Below are 21,628 nucleotides of genomic sequence, written 5' to 3'. Positions count from 1 at the left end.
CGACGACTGGCTGATTTTAGCCCACTCGCGGGAGCAATTGATTATGCACAGGGACGAGGTGCTTCGGCATCTCCGCCTACTGGGGCTTCAGGTCAACCGAGAAAAGAGCAAACTCGCCCCCGTGCAGAGGATTTCTTTTCTCGGGATGGAGCTGGACTCGATCACCATGGTAGCGCACCTCTCCGAGGAACGCGCTCGCCTGTTGCTGAACTGTCTGAGGGAGCTCGACAGCAAACTAGTGGTCCCACTGAAGTTCTTTCAGAGGCTCCTGGGGCATATGGCATCCGCAGCCGCCGTCACGCCGCTCGGGTTGCTCCATATGAGACCACTTCAGCACTGGCTTCACGATCGGGTCCCCAGACGCGCATGGCACGCGGGCACACACCGGGTCTCGGTTACTGCGCTGTGTCGCCGCGCCCTCAGCCCTTGGAACGACCCCTCGTTCCTACAGGCCGGTGTGCCTCTAGGACAGGCGTCCAGCCATGTTGTTGTTTCAACAGACGCTTCCAACACGGGTTGGGGGGCCGTGTGTCGCGGGCATGCGGCTGCGGGCCTCTGGAAGGGTGCCCAGCTGCATTGGCATATCAATCGCCTAGAGCTGTTGGCAGTGTTCCTCGCTCTCCACCGCTTTTTACCGGTGCTGGAGCGGCAACACGTGCTGGTCAGGACGGACAGTATGGCGGCGGCGGCGTATATCAACCGCATGGGGGGTATGCGCTCTCGCCGCATGTCTCAGCTCGCCCGCCGTCTGCTCCTCTGGAGTCACCCGCGGCTGAAATCGCTGCGCGCCATTCACGTCCCAGGCACGCTCAATCGTGCAGCCGATGCGCTCTCACGACAGCTGTTACGCCCTGGAGAATGGAGACTCCACCCCGAGTCTGTTCAGCTGATATGGGCGCGATTCGGGGAGGCCCAGATCGATCTGTTTGCTTCCCCCGAGAACGCTCACTGCCAGTTGTTTTTTTCCCTGACCGAGGGCTCTCTCGGCACGGATGCACTGGCCCACAGCTGGCCTCGGGGCATGCGCAAGTATGCGTTTCCCCCAGTGAGCCTGCTCGCGCAGTTTCTGTGCAAGGTCAGGGAGGACGAGGAACAGGTTCTGCTAGTTGCGCCCCTTTGGCCCAACCGGACCTGGATATCAGAGCTCTCACTCCTCGCGATGGCCCTCCCCTGGCGGATCCCTTTGAGAGAGGACCTACTCTCTCAGGGACAGGGCACCATCTGGCACCCTCGCCCCGATCTTTGGAACCTCCACGTGTGGTCCCTAGACGCGAGGAAGACTTAGGTAACCTACCGACTGCGGTGGTTAATACCATCACTCAGGCTAGAGCCCCCTCCACGAGGCGCGCCTACGCCCTGAAGTGGAGTCTATTCACTGAATGGTGCGTCTCTCGCAGAGAAGACCCCCGAAATTGCCAGATTAGTGTTGTGCTCTCTTTCCTTCAAGAGAAGTTGGACAGCAGGCTGTCGCCCTCCACTCTCAAGGTTTACGTGGCCGCCATCTCCGCTTATCATAGCGCGGTAGCTGGCGGCACCGTGGGAAAGCATAACCTGGTCATCCAGTTCCTTAGGGGTGCTAGGCGAATTAATCCATCTCGCCCCCCTCTCATGCCCTCTTGGGATCTCGCCCTCGTTCTCACGAGTCTGCGATCCGATCCCTTTGAGCCACTCGAATCAGTATCTCTAAGATTTCTGTCCCTGAAGACAGCTCTGCTGGTTGCGTTGGCCTCCATCAAGAGGGTCGGGGACCTGGAGGCATTTTCGGTCAGTGACTCGTGCCTGGAATTCGGGCCGGATTACTCTCACGTTATCCTGAGACCCCGCCCCGGTTATGTGCCCAAGGTTCCTACCACCCCCTTTAGAGATCAGGTAGTGAACCTGCAAGCGCTGCCCCCGGAGGAGGCAGACCCAGCCCTTTCTTTACTTTGTCCAGTTCGCGCTCTGCGCATTTATGTGGACCGTACTCAGAATTTTAGATCATCTGAGCAGCTCTTTGTCTGTTATGGCGGTCGGCAGCAGGGAAGTGCCGTATCGAAACAAAGATTATCCCACTGGATTGTGGATGCCATTTCACTCGCTTATTCGAGTCGAGGTCAGCCGTGTCCCCCGGGAGTACGTGCACACTCCACTCGGAGCGTTGCATCCTCTTGGGCGCGTGCACGCGGCGCCTCTCTAACAGACATCTGTAGAGCTGCGGGCTGGGCGACACCCAACACATTTGCAAGGTTTTACAATCTGCGAGTGGAGCCGGTTTCCTCAAGGGTATTAGGTAACCCTTTGGTGATTGAGGAGACAACTCGGTAGGGTGTTGAAACACGCTTGCTGCGCCATTCTCCCTAACACGGAGGTACGTGCGCCTTTTTTATCTGTCAGTAAAGTTCCCCGTCAGGTGAGCCCTGCAGATTCCTCCGTGGCCCCCAGCACTGACTCAGCGGAGGAGTCACTTGCTGGCCCACTACGTTGTAGGTCTGCCCGCTGGTCAGCCCGCGTTTTGGGTATAGGTGCCTGCTATGCGTGATCCCCACTAGGCGATCCCATATGCTTATTCCGCCACGGTTAAGTCCCCCCCCTGGGCGGACCCGTGTCTTTCCTCTCCGCTAACCACTCTTTGCTATGCGTACTCCCCCTTTTTAGGGCTAGTCCATAGGTAAATTCTGCCATCTATCCCCCCCTTGGGTAACGGATGGCCTCCGCAGCGTCCTCCCTATCGGGATTGCACGCTTCCCAACGTACTGTCGTATTTCCTAGAATTATCTAGATGCTCACGACTTCCCAAAAAATGTATCTAAATCCGTAAAACTTCTGTTGAAGTAGGATAAATTAGGGCCAGGGACACGTTGGAGGACCGCGCCCCCCATGATGTGGGTGCGTCACGCTTGCTTGACTATCTCCTCATCGGGGGTGTTGGTAAGGTGCAGTCATTATGGCGCTTTCCATATTCTCCCATTCATGGCACTGAAGTTCCCCAACCGAAGGGGAACGTTCGAGGTTACAGAAGTAACCCTTCGTTCCCCGAGGAGGGGAACGGAAGTGCCATATTCCGTCGCCATAATGACTGTCCCTTAGCTGTTTGAAAGTCTCTTCAGCTTAAAAGGATGGCGTCTGCTGGCTTCAGGTGTGCTTATATGCTGAGATGATTGCAGATGTCGCACACCTGCGCAAGCTTACGCTGCCAATTAATTTCATTCATTGGCCCGTTCAATACTCTCCAGATAAGCGGCTTCTGATCCGAATCCTCCCATTCATGGCACTTCCGTTCCCCTCCTCGGGGAACGAAGGGTTACTTCTGTAACCTCGAACGTTCTGCTGTCAGGGGCGGACTGGGACAAAAATTCAGCCCTGGCACTGTAGCCACACCAGCCCACATTACCACACCGAAACAGATCCACCCACAGACACGCACATTCACTATTTAGTCTACAGATGGTGAAATAATATGACATTCTTGCCAGATTTTGATTATGTATGGGTAACCTCGGATTGGGTCGGCCCATCTTGAAACCAGGCGGCAGTTGCCGATTGGGCCAAATGCTTAACATTTATTATTATTATTATTATTATTATTATTATTATCATCATCATCATAATATCACATCAAGCAAGAGATAAAAGCTGTCTGCACTTAAAAACTATACATATTTAAAAAAAAAAACTGAACGGCCCACATTTAAAAATTGGTCCGGCCCTTCTGGCATTTGCCAGAATTGCCAGATGGCCAGTCCGCCCCTGTCTGCTGTGCTGTAATACTCAATTTCCAATCCAGCAGGGGGCAGGAGTAGTAAAAACTCACGTGTAAAGCACAACTCAGGCTCCATGATACCTGACTAGCTCATACATCAGTATTCATTTAACATAGAGTTCAACATGACTCAATTTCCAGTCAGATGTTTCTTGCTCCACTGTTACATTGGTGAGATATGTGACATTACATGCAGATGCAATTATTAATAGCACAACTGTAGTTTTATCTGCCTAACTCTCTCTCTCTCTGTTGGTCTTTCAGTACTTTCAATGGCAGTAAATGTCATACAAACTCCGACAGAGCTTTTTTTAGACACCGGAGCGACCCTGAATATCACCTGCAGCCACAACGACAGAAGTCTCGACAAAATCTTCTGGTACCAGCAGTTTAACGGGCGAAACCTTGAGCTCATCGGCTTCCTTTCCTTTAAGCAACGCTTAGTTGACAAAAAAGAATTCACAATCACAGGAGACGCAGAGAAAGAGGCGACCCTGGTGTTGTCCTCTGTGAAGGCTGAGCACAGCGCTGTGTATTTCTGTGCAGTGAGTGCAGCACGGTGTTACAAGTATATACGAGACTGCACTAAAACCACTCCCCGTCACATGACACAGCTGCACCTGCAGGGTTAAAGCCCAGTCAACTGAGGTGAACAACAGCCTTGGCCTCAAGATTTGAGATAACTTTACTCTGCTGACTGCAGAAGACGCTTATAGTTCAACTGGCAGTCAGGGCAAATTTAATGTACTGTCATTTTGATATACAGTAAGAATGGCCCAAGCAATCATTTCAACCATAATCCATATATTAATTTTAACAGGTAAGCTTTATCATGATGTGCAGTCAATACAGTTTAAGTTATTTCATGTATACTCCTTGTTTCTCACTCTCTTGCAGTTTGTCTAGTTTGTTCTCTTGTCATTCAGCAATCCCCAAAAGAGCTTCTAACCGTGGAGGTGAAAGACACAAACCTTTCTTGTCATCACGGTGAAAGCAGCTATCCATACATGTTATGGTATCAACAGAAAAGCAATGGAGGATCTTTGGAGCTTATTGGATTGCTGACATTTGGGAGTTTTTCTCCAGAGGATAAATTCAAATCTCGATTCAGCACATTCGGAGACTCAACAAAAGAGGCATTCCTGCTCATTTCCAAAGTATCTGCTGAAGACAGTGCAGTCTATTTCTGTGCAGCAAGTATGCACAGTCGTACAATTCTCTATGAACCCTAACAAAAAATGATACTCTTTGCACCTGTTTGACGAAAAAAGGCACAAATACAAGCCACAAATGAAAATGGAATCAAATAAAGACTTAGGGCCCTATCATTTAGTTTATCATTTAGGGTCCTATATAGTTAGTCTCTACTACACTTCCTAATCTGCAATTGCCTCTCTGAATATCACACTAACTGTACCCCAAAAAATAAAAAAAATAAATAAAAAAAATACTACTAATACTTCCCTTCTTAGACTTTACAGACCTGAAACTTGCCTATAGCACTAATTCATTGTTGCTCTTAGTTGTGTTAATTGCTTCCTTGTCCTCATTTGTAAGTCGCTTTGGATAAAAGCGTCTGCTAAATGACTAAATGTAAATCTAAAAATCATACACCCTGCGCAATAAGGCACAATATGTATTTGCCCCAATGTGTTTCTATTTTCAGCCCAACACAAAACAACACTGTTTTCCGCCATGTTGTTTAAAAAGTAAATCCATTAGCACCACTTTGTAGCTCATGGACAATTTAGCCAACCTAATTCACCTATACCGCATGTCTTTGGACTTGTGGGGGGAAACCGGAGCACCCTGAGGAAACCCATGCAAACACGGGGAGAACATGCAATCTCCACACAGAAATGCCAACTGACCCAGCCGAGACTCGAACCAGTGCATTTCTTGCTGTGAGTTGGCAGCACTACCTACAGCGCCACTGCGTTGCCCTATGCTTAATTTTGAAATTGAAAGTTTGGACAAGTGGTGGCGCTAGAGAGTTTGAGTTAAGGGCATCACACACGAGATGCGCCGCTCAGCGCGCCCATGACAGTTACAATTATCGCACACCAGACGCACACATTCGCATGATTTTTAAAATGAAACTAATCAGATGGCGCTCTGTGGCGCGGCAGAAATATGAACAGTGTCCTGAGTCATGGCTGGGCGCCGCCCACTTGTGGCGTCGGTGTGTGTACCCTGATACAAACCTATTTTTAGAATTCTGAAATGAGTTGTGCTGCGCGGTCCATCGCCAAGTGGCGACCTGCTTTAGAGACTTCAAGTTTGCTGTGGTTCATGTTGACACTACCTTCTATCATTGTGTCAAATTATACAACTTTCCTGCATATAGGTTATATGGGGTGTCATTCAAATCCGGTGGAAGAAACGGTGCTTGGCCCCTAATAGGGTTGTAACAATATACCGGTATGACGGTCTACCACGATTTGAACGTGCACGATTATCATACCATGAACAATTGCATATCAACGGTTTTAACCCTTAAAGACCGAGACAGCCGCCCGCGGCTAAAAATAAGTATTGCTCTTAAATGTTTAATAACTTTTGATCCGGTGATCCGATTCATACACTTCAAAGATTGGCATAAAGAAGAGAATCTCAGCTTTACAGTGCTGTATCACATAACATGGATCACATAACGCGGACTTTCAGAGGCTCCGGAATCAGTGCGGTTACGTCATCAAAATTTGACAACGCTGATTTGACAAAGAAACGCTCGTCACTGTGTCTCCGGACAAACCAGACATGATACATTGATGCATTGTCCCTCCTCCATGCCCAGATTGGTTCAAACTCGCTATATCACAACCAATAAGCATACGTTTCGCTTTTGTTTGTGGACCAACAACGAGCTTTTTGAACAACACGGAATGAGAGATAGGCATACATTTATGCGCGGCTAAATAAAACGCAAAAACAAAAAAAGTTTTGCATCAAATAATCCTCATACTAAGTACTTTTGCATGCACAGCAGCACAGAAACATGACAAAACAGTGACACAGCAAAGACGAACTGCTGCTCTTGCTGTTTTCAAAAGACGCAAATGAAGGTGCAGCTGTTTGTCTGCACTGCAGACAACCATATCCAAATCCATATCCACAGACAACCATATCCATGCTGGCACATAAAACCTAAGGATGTTCCATATTGAATCTAGTTTCGTTATGTAACTATTTATAGTATAGTAAATATTTATATCTATTTTTTTACTGAGGATTTGCACCATGTTTATTTGGACTTTATTTGGACTTTGACACATTATTTATTATTTTCTTATTTTTTTATTTGTTCATTGTAAGTGGTGTTGTTTATAGTAACTGAAAATATATTATTTGGAAAAAGTCAAATTTGCTTCACTGTTCTATTATTTTGTAACATTTGTAACATACCGTATACTGCGAAACCGCCAAACCGTGGTATTGTTTTAGACGATTATCATACCGTAAAAAATTCATACCGTTACAACCCTAGCCCCTAATAATAAAAATAATAATAATAGACTTATTGCACACATGTACATGTAAATATCTGCATATAATCTGATTCATTTCTGAGCCATCTGTAAAATCTGATCCCCAGTGTCTAAATGTGCTTTAATTTACTGACATTATTACTGCCATTATTTTCAAGCTTCTACCATCATGCAGCTGCAGTGACGTATTGACTTTACCAGCTGCTGATTGGCTCTTAGAAGGTAGAACTTACTCTGTTGTACTGTATGTTGTCCTTTCTCTCTTTCATACATAATATGAGTGAACTTTCCTGCTATTACAATTGTTTTATTTTATTCAGTTTTTTACAAATTGACCTGCTTTTTTCTTTTTTTTTTTAAATAATGAAATTAATAAAAAAGTAACAAATTGTATGGATGAACTGTTGGTTGAATGAATTAATGAGTGAGTGAGTGAATGAATAAATGAGTGAATGAATGAATGGATGAATGAATCAATCAATCAATCTGCAATTTATAGCATTAAAAGAAAATCGAAAGTTAAAGTGGGTGGCCACTTTTGACGTCGACCAATAAGCAACCAACTACAGTACCACCTCATACAATATGTGAGCATAACAACAGCCTTGGCCTCAAGAAATGCAAGAGCTGTTACTATTTAGAGAGGCAACCATTGCACGTTGATTTTTATACCATTTCTTCAGTTCCTGTAGTCTAACTGTTACTATGAGCATGATCCAAGCAATCGTTTTAGCCATAATCACTACTTTCTGGTTAACAGGTGAGTATGTCACTGCAGTCTTTATTTAATATAGTTCTGTAGTTTCTTTCCTTACCCTCTTGTAGTTTGTGTGGTTTGTTCTCCTGTTATTCAGCAATCTCCTGAACATCTTCTACGATCTGTGGAGGAGAAACAGGCAAATTTTTCTTGTTATCATGGTGACAACAACTATCAACTCCTGTACTGGTATCAACAGAAGAGCAGCGGTGGATCTGTGGAGCTTATCGGAATGCTCAATTATGGATCAGCTACTGTTGAGGATAAATTCAAAAGTCGATTCATCATATCAGGACATGCTACAAAGGATGCATTTCTATTAATTTCCAGCTTGTCTGCTGAGGACAGTGCAGTGTATTTCTGTGCAGCTAGTCTGCACAGTCATTTGTTTCTTTAAAAACCCTGACAAAAACGGTTCACTTTGCACCTGTGTGGATAATAAAAAAAACAAAACAATGTGTATCGTTTGTTTAAATGTGTGGTTTAATGTAGAACAGAAGCATACTGCTTTGCATGTGGTGACTTGGACATACTCTAGTCTAATTCTGTTTCTTTTCCTTTCACGTTCCTCAAATTTGTGCATTTTCAAATAAAATGAAAACAAAAAGACATTGAAGCTGGTTTCGTCCAGTATTGTTCACAGGATACGTCTTACTCCAAACTCCAGCCCAAACCCTGATCAGATACACCTGAATCAACTTATCAAGATCCAGAGGAGCAAATAATAACTGATGAAAAAAGTAGTTCCTTTATTATTATTTTTTTAATATGACAATCCAATCCATACGTTCACATTTGGTAAACAATAGCTTCAGATTTTTTAATACATACAAAAAACAACCATAATAAAATAAAAATATGTGACACACATACATTCATTCATTCATTCATTTTCTTTTCGGCTTAGTCCCTTTAATCATTCGGGGTCGCCACAGCGGAATGAACCGCCAACTTACCCAGCACGTTTTTATGCAGCAGACTGGACTGTGGGGGAAACCGGAGCACCCGGAGGAAACCCACGCGAACACAGGGAAAACATGCAAACTCCTCACAGATACGCTATCTGAGCCGAGGTTCGACCCAGCGACCTTCTTGCTGTGAGGCGACAGCACTACCTACTGTGCCACTGCGTCACCAGACATAAATGAATATTCATTCATTAATTTTCTTCTCGGCTTAGTCCCTTTATTAATCCGGGGTCGCCACAGCGGAATGAACCGCCAACTTATCCAGCAAGTTTTTACGCAGCGGATGCCCTTCCAGCTGCAACCCATCTCTAGGAAACATTCACACACACATTCACACACACACTCATACATTATGGACAATTTAGCCTACCCAATTCACCTGTACCGCATGTCTTTGGACTGTGGGAGAAACCGGAGCACCTGGAGGAAACCCATGCGAAGGCAGGGAGAACATGCAAACTCCACACAGAAATGCCAACTGAGCCGAGGTTCGAACCAGCGACCCAGCGACCTTCTTGCTGTGAGGCGACAGCACTACCTACTGCGCCACTGCCTCGCCCACATAAATAAATGAATAAATAAATTAATTAACAATGCTTCAAAATAGATTTTTATTTCAAATTTAGCATTGAGAGCAAGACATGGCATCCCTGTAAATAAAATTAAATATATAAACTGACAACATATTAATGTTACTTTTAAATGCTTTAATTTCTTCTCTAAAACCATATTGCTATAATTTTTTTCTATCGACCAGCCAGGTTAGTGTCCACATCTTGCCTCCATGAGTGTAAAAAAAATGAACCGAGCTTGTTTTTCAACTACAAAATTCTATATTCCCAATAACAATGATTCAAAATCAGTGCTTATCCTGCCTCATCCTCATGTGTAGAGACTGAGAAGTCAGATTGTGCAGCTTTTTAAGAAACTTGAGTGAGCTTTTACCATTTTTAACATGATCAATATATTTTTTTTTAATACACAAACTAAGTATTTCTTTTGTTACTAGAATATCACACATTTGTGGGTGGCAGCTTTTGGACCAATAAGCAGCCACCTACAGTACCACCTGATATCTGAGCTTAACAACAGCCTTGGTCTCTCGAAATGTAAGAGCGATTATTATTATTTAGAGAGGCAGCATTGCACTTTGTTTTTAAATATATATTTTTTGGTATTTCTTCAGTTGCTGTGGTTAAATGTTATGAGAATGATCAAAGCAATCGTTTTAGCCATAATCACTACTTTCTGGTTAACAGGTGAGTATGTCTATAGCACACTGCAGTCTTTATGCAGATATTTGTTTTATAAAGTATCAGTTGTTTTTCTTTCTCGCCCTCTTGTAGTTTGTTCTCTTGTTATTCAGCAATCTCCTGAACATCTTCTACGATCTGTGAAGGAGACAGAAGCAAATCTTTCTTGTTTTCACGGTGATGGCAGCTACACATACCTGTACTGGTATCAACAGAAGAGCAGCGGTGGATCTGTTGAGCTTATTGGGAGGCTTAATTATGAAGCACCTTTTCTAGAGGATGAATTCAAAAGTCGATTTATCATATCAGGACACGCTACAAAGAATGCATTCCTGTTAATTTCCAGCTTATCTGCTGAAGACAGCGCAGTGTATTTCTGTGCAGCTAGTCTAGCACAGTCATTTGTTTCTTTAAAAACCCTGACAAAAACGGTTCACTTTGCACCTGTGTGGATAATAAAAAAAAAAAAAACAAAGTGCCTTAATTGTGTACTGTCTGTTTAAATGTGTACTGTCTCTTTAAATGTGTACTGTTTCTTTAAATGTGTACTGTCTCTTTAAATGTGTAGTTTAATGGAGAAGTAAAGTGTTTTGCATGTGGTGACTTGGACATGCTCTAGACTAATTCTGTCTTTTTTTTCCATGTTCCTAACCTTCTGCATTTTGAAATAATATATAAACAAAGATGCAATAAAGCTGGTTTTGTCCAGTGTTGTTTACAGGATCTGTCATACTCCAAACTCCAGTCCAAACCCTGATCAAACACACCAGAATCTACTTATCAAGATCCACAGGAATAAATGAAAACTGCTGAAAAAAAATCTTAATCTTTCCCATTGATTTAAAAAAAATAACAACATGCCAATCCAAGCTGTCCGTTCACATTAAGTAAACCATAGCTTCAGATATTTAAATCCATAAAAAATTAGAATAAAATAAAATATGTGACAATCAGTAAATAAATAAATACACAAACAATGCACAAAAAAAAGGAATTTCTTTTCAAATCTAGAGTAAGACATGGCATCGCTATATATAGTTGAAGTCAGAATTATTAGCCCCCCCTTTGAATTTTTTTTCCTTTTTTAAATATTTCCAAAATTATGTTTAACAAAGCAAATAAATTTGTCAAATAATATTTTTTCTTCTGGAGAAAGTCTTATTTGTTTTATTTTGGCTAGAAAAAAAAGCAATTTTTAATTTTTTTAAAAACCATTTTAAGGTCAAAATTATTAGTCACTTTTCCTCAGATAGTCTACAGAACAAACCATATTATACAATAACTTGCCTAATTCCCCTAACCTGCCTAGTTAACCTAATTAACCTAGTTAATTCTTTAAATGTCACTTTAGGCTGTATAGAAGCGTCTTTAAAAATATCTAGTCAAATATTATTTACTGTCATCATGGCAAACATAAAATAAATCAGTTTTTAGAAATGAGTTATTAAAACTATTGTGTTTATAAATGTGTTGAATAAATCTTCTCTCCATTAAATTGAAATTGGGAAAAAAAATGGGTGCTAATAATTTAGGGGGGGGGGGGGGGGGGTAATAATTCTGACTTTAACTGTGTGTGCGTGTGTGTGTGTGTGTATAATATATATATATATATATATATATATATATATATATATATATATATATATATATATATATATATATATATATATATATACACACACACACACACACACACACACACACACACACACACACACACACACACACACAAATAAATGTACATATATAAACTGACAACATATGACTGTAGCTTTTAAATAATATAATTTGTTAAATTATAATATAAACATATTACACCTTTTTTTCTATCGACCAGCCAGGTGTGCATTTCCGAAAACCATCATTAGCCAACTAAGGTCGCAAGTTCCGTCGTTACAAACATAGTTTGTTCATTTGCCGTTTCTCAAATCCATCGTTCCAAAGAACATTCGCAAACTGCATCACAAACTTGTGCTCTTACAACTACACCTCTGGAGCTGTAGTTAGAAACATAGTTCATAACGGTTTTATTCCCAGTTATCCCCCCTATGCCCTACTCATTTAGAACATTCTAACATTCAATGATGGAATTATTAAAAATAAAAAAGCATTAAAGTCTTCTCTCTTAGGTGTAATTTACCTTCCAAGTATTTTTACAGTTCAGTGTTAGCGATCTTCATATTTACAATTGCGTTCCCTTTACAGTGCACTTTGAAAACATTGATGTCATTTTGAACACAGACGAGTGGAATTTACGTTACGCCTCCAAATTTGGTATATTATTTACAGTCATTGCTCTAAAGCTTGTGAAAACAAAAAAACATACGTTAATGCTTTTATTTTATAGTAGACTATTTATTAACAAATGTAGTCTACTGTATATGAAATGAGCCTGTTGGTTAGAACATTTCTGCAGTGGTTTAATGTGTCAAATTGTAAAAATAGACTTAAACCAATATCCTACTTATTAATAATAATAATCATCACTATTAATATTATTCTTAAAGTAGGATTTTTTTCATTTTCTAATAAATAATATATATTAAATGTCATTTCTTCTGAAAAAGCCTCATCATTTATATGGTTTATATAAGAGATTAGAATACGTGTTAGCTTTTGTAAGTGGTTTTATGCTTTGGAATAGAATCTGTAATGTTTTCAATAATATCTGTAAAGGAATCATGGGCCCTACATGTGCCATTTACATATATTTCTATTATTATAGAAAGCAAGTGCATATTTTTACTAAGTGAAGTTTATTCATAAGCTAATTTCGAGAGGATCACATGATTATGAATGAACACGGCTGGTTATGCATTAGCATGCATGATCCACCAATCAGGCCATTCCAAACCCACTATAAAGAGCCAGGGTTTTTTTCACTCCGTCATCTTCGATTTGAAGAATCCCCCCTTCCACTTTACCTTTCCCTCCATAGGGTGGCACGTTGGCCCAGTGGTTAGCACTGTTGCCTCACAGCAAGAACCCCACCGGTTCTAGTCCTTAACAGGCCGGTGGTCATTTCTGTGTGTAATATTGCATGTTCTTCCCGTGCTCGTGTGGGTTTTCCCCGGGTCCTCCAGTTTCCTCCCACATTTCAAAAAACATGCACAACAATTGAATTGATCAATCTAAATTTTGCACTACAGTCAATCTCTTATCTCAGGACAGCATGCCAAACTTGCTTATAATCAATCATCAGCTAAGTGTGAACTCTTGAAAACTGATATTGGACATGTTTTAATGCTTGTGTGTGTTAAACAATATCATTTGCACAAAGAAATGATGGGCTTCTCCACCAAGAAGTAGTTTCTCCGCCCCATTTACAGCATCAATATAGGCGTTTTACATAATAACTAACATGGTGAAACGAGGAGGCCGGGGCTTTGTTCGAATCAAAATGCAGAAGTTTATTAAAGGGGTTAGGCAAAGACTTCAATGGGTAAACAGGCAGAGAGTCGGCAACATTTAAGCAGTCCAATCCAATCAACAAACACAGGGGCAAATCCAGAAAACGTAGTAAGAGTGCTGGCATAAGTTCAGTATCACAACAAGAGGGCAAAGACAGAGAACATACGTGAACAAGGCAGGCAGGGTCATACACAGGATGGCAGTCACTTGGAACAGCGCTTGGTAAGGCAGGTAAACTGGCAATACTTCCCAAAAAAGCATGGCCTGAGCGCTCACTGAAATACAGCACAAACAGGAAGTAGCCGCAGAGTGAGCGGAGCTGAGTCAGTAGTCGGGCGAGGGCTCCCTCTGCTGGCGTGGCGTTACACATAGTTCAAATTATGTATCTGCGACAGAGAAACTACAGGCTTTGGGATACACTCGTCACTACATCATTCTTTTCCCAAATGATGCATCATACTATGATAGTTACAGTATGCCGTTTTTTTGGGAAACGCACACCAGGTTGCTGTCCAAATCTTGCCAGCATAAATGTAAAAAAATTATCCACAAAATTTCAATAATTGAGAAATAAACCAGGCTTGTTTTTGAACTGAAAAATTCTAGATCTTCAATTTTAATGATTCAAAATCAGTGCTTATCCTGCCTCATCCTCATGTATAAAGACTAATTAGTCAAATTGTGCAGCTTTTTGAGATACTTGAGTGAGCTTTTACCATTTCTAACATGATGATATTATAATTTAATACACAGAATATGGAGTAAAACTCTAGTTACTAGAATATCACACACTTGTGGGTGGCCACTTTTGAGTTGGACCAATAAGCAGCCACCTGACATCTGCTGTCGATGTTTTTCTTTTAGGTGAACAACAGCCTCAGCTTCAAAATAAGTGAAAGCTTTTACAGTTTAGAGAGGCAACAAGTGCCTTTTAATTGAATATTATTCTTCTGTTACCTTAATTAGATGCTATCAGTATGACTAGAGCAATACTTTTAACCATAATCAGTACTTTCTGGTTAACAGGTAAGTATCACTATTTATTTTAATTTCATATCCACTGTTACTGTTAGCCATTCTCCTGACACTCTTTTAGGTTGTGTGGTTTGTTCTCCTGTTATTCAGCAGTCTCCTGAACATCTTCTACGGACCTTAGAAGAGAAACAGGCAACTCTTTCTTGTTTTGGGGGCAGCACATATCAATACCTGTACTGGTATCAACAGAAGAGCAGCGGTGGATCTATGGAGCTTATTGGAATGCTTAATTATGGATCAGCTACTGTTGAGGATAAATTCAAAACTCGATTTAACATATCAGGACATGCTAAAGAAAATGCATTCTTGGTCATAACCAGCATATCTGCTGAAGACAGCGCAGTGTATTTCTGTGCAGCTAGTCTGCACAGCCGTTTGATTCGCTTTAGACCCTGACAAAAACTGTTCACCTGTTGCACCTGTTAGACATACAAAACTATTTTTAAAAAGCCACACAATTTCTGGCATCTTTGTGCCAAAACTGGTTGTTGAAACAACTTAATGTAGAGGGCACTATATTAAACATGTTGCAGTAATATCTGAAGAGTTCAAATGCAAAAAAATCTAAGTGCCATCTGGAAATTTCTTCTAAAATGAGCATTTTCTTAGCCTTCTGTGTTTAATTTCATATTTCAGTTTAAAGGAAACAAAAAGGACAAGTTATATTCCTAAAACAGAAAAGAAAATTCCTCATTTCAGGAGAAAATTTAAGACTGTAGTTTGGAGAAACAAAGTTTAATGGCTTTAATCACACACTTGTGCTGTAATTTGCCAGTAACCGGGGTTAAGCGCATCCAGTGAACTGTATGCCATTGCAAAATCGAAATGTTTAAGGTCTGTTTTCTTTAAAAATCAGTGATCTCCATCTCCAATGGCTGAGTGATATCTGATATAAAATAGGTCTCAGGAGGCTTTCACACCTGTGAATCGATTCAGTTGTTCCGAAATAACGATTGATAACGATTGATGACCAACTAAACTTCTCTGACCGCATTTCTAGACCTGCTCGATCGTGCAGATTTGCACTCTATAACATCAGAAACATCCGACCCTTCTTATCTGAACATGCAGCTCAACTCCTTGTTCAAGCTCTTGTTCTCTCCAGACTGGACTATTGCAACTCTCCACTAGCAGGGCTTCCAGCTAACTCTATCAAACCTCTTCAGCTGCTTCAGAACGCAGCAGCACGAGTGGTCTTTAATGAACCGAAAAGAGCACATGTCACTCTGCTGCTCATCCGTTTGCACTGGCTGCCAGTTGCTGCTCGCATCAAATTCAAAGCTCTGATGTTTGCCTACAAAGCGACTTCTGGCTTTGCTCCATCTTATCTGCTCTCACTTCTGCAGATCTATGTGCCCTCCAGAAACTTGCGTTCCGTGAATGAACGTCGCCTCGTGGTTCCATCCCAAAGAGGGAAGAAATCACTTTCCCGAACGCTCGCGTTCAATCTGCCCAGTTGGTGGAATGAACTCCCTAACTGCATCAGAACGGCAGAGTCACGCGCTGTCTTCAAGAAACGACTAAAAACTCAACTATTTAGTCTCCACTTCCCTTCCTAATCTGCAATTGCCTCTCTGGCTATACCACTAACTGTACTCAAAAAAAATTTAAATTACTAATACTTTCCTTCTTATACTTTACAGACCTGAAACTTGCCTATAGCACTTATTCATTGTTGTTCTTATAGTTGTGTAAATTGCTTCCTTGTCCTCATTTGTAAGTCGCTTTGGATAAAAGCATCTGCTAAATGACTAAATGTAATGTAAATGTAAATGAAATGGAGATTACAAATGTTACATTGTTGCTCTTTGCTCTTAGAGTGGTTCGCTTTCACACTGCAAAGTTTCTAATCGGACTAAAAGAGCTAAAACAAGTCACGTGTGAGTAAACTCTCCTCACATTGGTCAGAGTGTCAGGGTTTATTTTACAGAGTCCCGCTCAGCTGTCAGGAGAGGTGGTGGTTTGGTGGTGTTTGACAATGTGTGTGACGTGTCTGAAGAGTGAGGAGAGATGAGGTGGAGAGGGGTGAGAAGGGTGCACGACGTAGTCTCTTTGAGGACCGGGAGGGAGACGCAAGATTACCGGGAGATTATCACTCGTTTGCGGGCAGCCGGAGACTTGCGAAACTTCTCGCCCTACTCATAATTCTCTCTTCATATAGCCGTATGCCTATCCATAAAACACAGTGATATAACCGCCCTCGGATCGTATTATTTCCCACTGCAATCGATCCGCTCCAGAGTTCATTTCAATCGAGCCGAGACCACCTCATTCAAGCGATCTCGGAGCGATTTACTTGGCGTGGATCCGAGAGCGATCGCTGGATTCACATATGTCTAACGAACTGCGCTAACTGGGCAAACGAGAGGTTCTGAAACAAAAGTGTTGGTGTGAAAGCACCCCCAGATTGTACAAGAAGCACTGCATTAAAATACATTTTTCCTTGCCATGTGTTTATACTCTGTGCATTTAATTTGCATGCGAGTAAACAGCTTTTCATCTCGTTTTAAGCTTGAGCAACCAAATTAATGCCAAATTAAACCGATTGTGTTTTAATTACATTACAACATCGATGCTGTAAAAGGAACTGTATAAAATGGATAAAAGTCACAATAACCGCTCACCAGAAGCTTATCAGTATAGGAAGAAACTCTAGCTCGACATATACACTATTTTGCCTTCTAAAATATGTATTTTTGTGAATAAAATGTACAGAATTTTGAATGTGTAACAGGAGTAGGCAAGCCTTAGGACATACTTCTTTTATTTAGTTACAGGCCCTGTCAATCATCTAGACCACAGATGTCTTTATAAAAGTTGTTGCTCAATGTTGTTGCAGATGAAAAATAACATGGATAATATTTTACATTATATTAGATATTGTTATTAATGATTCAAACCACTTTTTTACCACTTAAAAAATATATACATTTCTCTCAAAATTGTGACTTTTTTTTTTTTAATCGGCTGACTTGCTTGACTAACAATTTTAAGATACAGTATAAACTCATCTCCAGATTACAATATATTCAAAACTCTGCGGCTAGAATACCTATTCATACCAAACATTCTGCTCATACTGTATACAAGCAAAATAATCTGCCAATGTTGTAAGCAAAATTATCGTATGTCAAAAGGGAAAAAAAAAAGATTATTTTGCTTACCCCATTGGAAGATTATTTTCCTTGTTTTAAGGTAAAAATCACTTAATATTGGCAGATTATTTCTTTAAACAAGACAGCATGTTTTGCTTGTCTAGAAAATTTTTGATTCAAGATATTTGGACTAGGAACAAGACAAAAAATCTAAGTCAGAAAAGCCTTTTTTGCAGTGCAGTGGTGGAAACAGACTTCCACAATCACCTTCTTTAACTGATCAAACCTTTTCCATATACATAACATAAAACTAGTTAGAAAGAAAGAAAGAAAGAAAGAGATGCTAGTGGGTGGGCTCTTTTGACTTGGACCAATAAGCATCTACTGAATCAACTCTCAGGCTCAAGACATGTTACAATATGTTACGATATTGATAAGCATTGTACTGTGAATTTAACCTGCTTTGAACAATATAAACATGGTCAGATTAGTTATTTTCACCATAATCAGTATTTTCTGGTTAACAGGTAAAGATGTTGACTTTGCAATCTAAGTTCTTTATTTTATATGCACTGTATGTCTCTTCTCACCCTCTTGTAGTTTGTGTGGTTTGTTCTCCTGTTATTCAGCAATCTCCTGAACATCTTCTTCGGTCTGTGGAGGAGAAACAGGCAAATCTTTCTTGTTATCATGGTGACAATGACTATCCATACCTGTACTGGTATCAACAGAAGAGCAGCGGTGGATCTATGGAGCTTATTGGAATGCTTAATTATGGATCAGCTACTGTTGAGGATAAATTCAAAACTCGATTCATCATATCAGGACATGCTAAAGAAGATGCATTCCTAGTCATATCCAGCATGTCTGCTGAAGACGGCGCAGTGTATTTCTGTGCAGCTAGTCTGCACAGCAGTGCAATTGCTTATAACAGCTGACAAAAAATACTGTTGACATGCACCTGTTTAAATAAAAAATATAAACCACCAGGTGTCGTGCATCTCATGGAAAATTTGATTAAAAAAAATTGCTAAACAAGTGCACTAATGTTCTGTTTGTTCTAATGTTCTACTCTTAGAAGTCATACATAAAGCCTTATAAAGGGCGCCAAGTAGTAGATTTAACCCAAGTTATTTAAGGTTAACTTTAAGATGTGTATTACTACAGATTATAATAATGAAAAAATTATAATTTGTAGCATATTTTGTTAGATCACTCAAGTTAGAGGCCTGATTTAAATAATAATAGGCTAAAAAAGCAACACAATGGTTCTCCAAAAAAGAAGAAAACTATAAAAACGTATAATATTTTCCTACATCTTCGGTTTTCTATAATATCTCTTAAAAAATAGGTTACACTTTAGATCAGCGGTCAAAATCTTGGTCCTGGAGGGCCGGTGTCTCTGCAGGGTTTAGCTCCAACTTGCCTCAACACACCTGCCTGGATGTTTCAAGTATACCTAGTAAGATCTTGATTAGCTTGTTAATGTGTGTTTAATTAGGGTTGGAGCTAAGATCTGTAGGACAACGACCCTCCAGGAACAAGTTTGGTGACCCCTACTTTAGATGGTGACACTTTAATTTAAGGTGACAAGACACAGGCTGTTTCTCAATTCCAAGAACGCAGAGAACGGACTTGCGTTCTTGTGGAGATTGTCTTGCCAGGTGTCCTCGGAAGAAAGAACTCAGGAGACGACGAGGACAGAGAACGCGTCCTTAGAGAAATTGGATGCTGCGTTCTTCCTGATGGTCATGTGACCTTCACGCGTTTTAAATGGAAATTATTTAAACATAACAGCACTCAAACAATGATTTATTGTTTCCCCCCTCTTCAAAATATATACTTTGCATAAAAACATTAGAAATATACTCTGTACAATATAAATAAAACAGATTTTAATATGAATTTCAGCAAACAAACAACTCCTAATGTGTTTATTCCTTTATTAAGATGTTCATGTTAATGTTTACTTTCACCGTTTCATTTAGGGAAACCCCTGAGGTAAATAAGTGATATCTCTGAACTTTAATAATAAATCTAAATTAAATGCTGCGCTTCCCACCTCCAGTCGCAATGACTTCTGGGACTTCCAGAGCGAGTTCGGTGCTCAAGTCTGCATCAGTGCGTCTTCGATATCAAGAACACATCCGGGAAGTTTCACGCGTCCTCCGTACTTGAGGTCTTGAGTATTGGAACTGAACTTAGGCAGCTGATGAAGACGTTGCACGAGAACACGAGGACGCAAGACCGCTGAAGAACGCATATTGAGAAACAGCCACAGTCTTGTCTCTCAGGGTGGGACTTAAACAATGCTTGTCCAATCACAGAAGAGAACAAGGCACAACTTTCCCAATCCTTTTTAGTTTCCGCAGCTGTAATCTCTATCATTCTGTTTTCAGAGTGAAATGTAAGTGTTTCTGAGCAAGAATGTTGCTGCTCACCTTAACTTTCCTCTCTGTCTTCTTTTCACTCACAGGTAACATTAAGACTCTTCATGAAGAATAAGTATGCATACTAAATATATTGATGACTTTTCCATTTGCTTTTCCTCTAAAGACCTTTCTCTTGGAACATCGATTGATCAGCCTGCTGACATGATAACGTCTGTTGGAGATAATGTAAACATCAGCTGCGAACACACTTACAGCAGCTATTACTACCTTTACTGGTACCAACAAACAGCACAAGACAAGTCGTTGAAACTTCTTGGGTACCTGTACACAACAACATTCAATCCTGAAAAGGACTTCAATCGCTTTGCCATTAATGGAAACGCACAAACCCATGGAACACTTCAGATCTCCAGTGCTATTTCAGATGACAGTGCGGTGTATTTCTGTGCAGCGAGTGACACAGTTTGAAAAGAGTCTGCTGTGTACAACAATAACTCTCAATCAGGCTTACAGTAGTTGCAAATAACCCATTTGATTTGTAGCATCAACATTTGATTCAAAGTAACTCAATGCATTTTGATTCATCGGCTTTGATGGCCATATTTTGTTAACCTTTTTAACCAACAACTGCACAAACCTTTCAAGTGTCCTATTGCATATGCCATATGCAATATGTGTTTTGTCCTATCATTAATAGATACATTAATATATGTATCATAAGTCATTTCAATTCTATGTAAGTTTCTTTATTCTTTTGAACATACAAGAAAATATTTTGAAGAATGTTCATTAAACAGTTGGCTGAAAATATAATAATATATAGAGTATGAGAAGGAAGTAATTTCAAAATTATGTCTGTTGTCTTCGAAATACACTGCTGAATTTACTGACAATAATTTATGGTCCATCTGGTTATCTAAACACTTTAAAGCACACAGGTTCAAATTATAATCAAGTAATTTGTACATGCTTCATAAAAGTCACATTAAATAACTATATAATTTAGCAAAGTTTATTTATAAAATGATTTCGAGAGGATCACGTGCTTATGATTGCTTGTGGCTGGCCCCACATTATCCGATTTACGATTCACCAATCAGATGACTCCTAAGCTACTATAAATGCCCTAGGTTTCATACCACAGTCATCTTCGTTTTGAAGAACCCCCCCTTCCACCCCTACTCCTCCTCCTTTTCTAGATGGGTGGCACAGTGGCCAAGGGGTTAGCGCTGTTGCTTCTCAGCAAGAACGCCTTTGGTTCTGGTCGTTACCAAACCAGCCAACATTTCTGTGAGTAGTTTGCACATTCTCCCTGTGCTCGCATGGGTATCCCTCGGGTTCCCCGGTTTCTTCCCAGCCACTATCCAAAAACATGTAACTTAAGTTAATTGACTAATTCAAATCAGGACCATAGACATGCACTTAAAGTAGTTATCTTTTAAGAGCAATCACTATCTGTTCATTAGCTACTACAGCAGGGAAGTTCTCG

At 40.8% G+C, this 21,628-nt stretch overlaps 1 protein-coding gene and 1 long non-coding RNA gene across 14 annotated transcripts in view; one reads left to right on the top strand and one right to left on the bottom strand.

Moving 5' to 3' along the window:
- Positions 1 to 13,867, bottom strand: part of LOC141378404 (uncharacterized) — a 154,758-nt gene extending 140,891 nt beyond the window's left edge. For both annotated transcript variants that reach the window (XR_015513955.1, XR_015513954.1), the window contains exons 1-2: positions 13,783 to 13,867; positions 8,043 to 8,106 (exon numbers count right to left, since the gene is read on the bottom strand). This is a non-coding gene — a long non-coding RNA (uncharacterized LOC141378404). The remainder of the gene's footprint in view (positions 1 to 8,042; positions 8,107 to 13,782) is intronic.
- LOC100538332 (Ig lambda-2 chain C region) overlaps positions 1 to 21,628 on the top strand; it is a 190,691-nt gene that overhangs the window by 95,109 nt on the left and 73,954 nt on the right. Inside the window, exons 1-2 of one of the 12 annotated variants that reach the window (XR_015513915.1) lie at positions 3,738 to 3,910; positions 4,004 to 4,307. The exons of the other annotated variants lie outside the window; for them this stretch is intronic. The gene's annotated coding sequence lies outside the window, so the exon portion shown is untranslated. Of the gene's footprint in view, positions 1 to 3,737; positions 3,911 to 4,003; positions 4,308 to 21,628 lie in introns of those variants that run through there. 12 annotated transcript variants of the gene reach the window in all.

Source organism: Danio rerio, chromosome 17 (genome assembly GCF_052040795.2).
Source record: "Danio rerio strain M-AB ecotype USA chromosome 17, GRCz13ab, whole genome shotgun sequence".
NCBI classification, from domain to species: Eukaryota; Metazoa; Chordata; class Actinopteri; order Cypriniformes; family Danionidae; genus Danio; species Danio rerio.
This window is presented reverse-complemented; position numbering and strand designations above follow the sequence as displayed.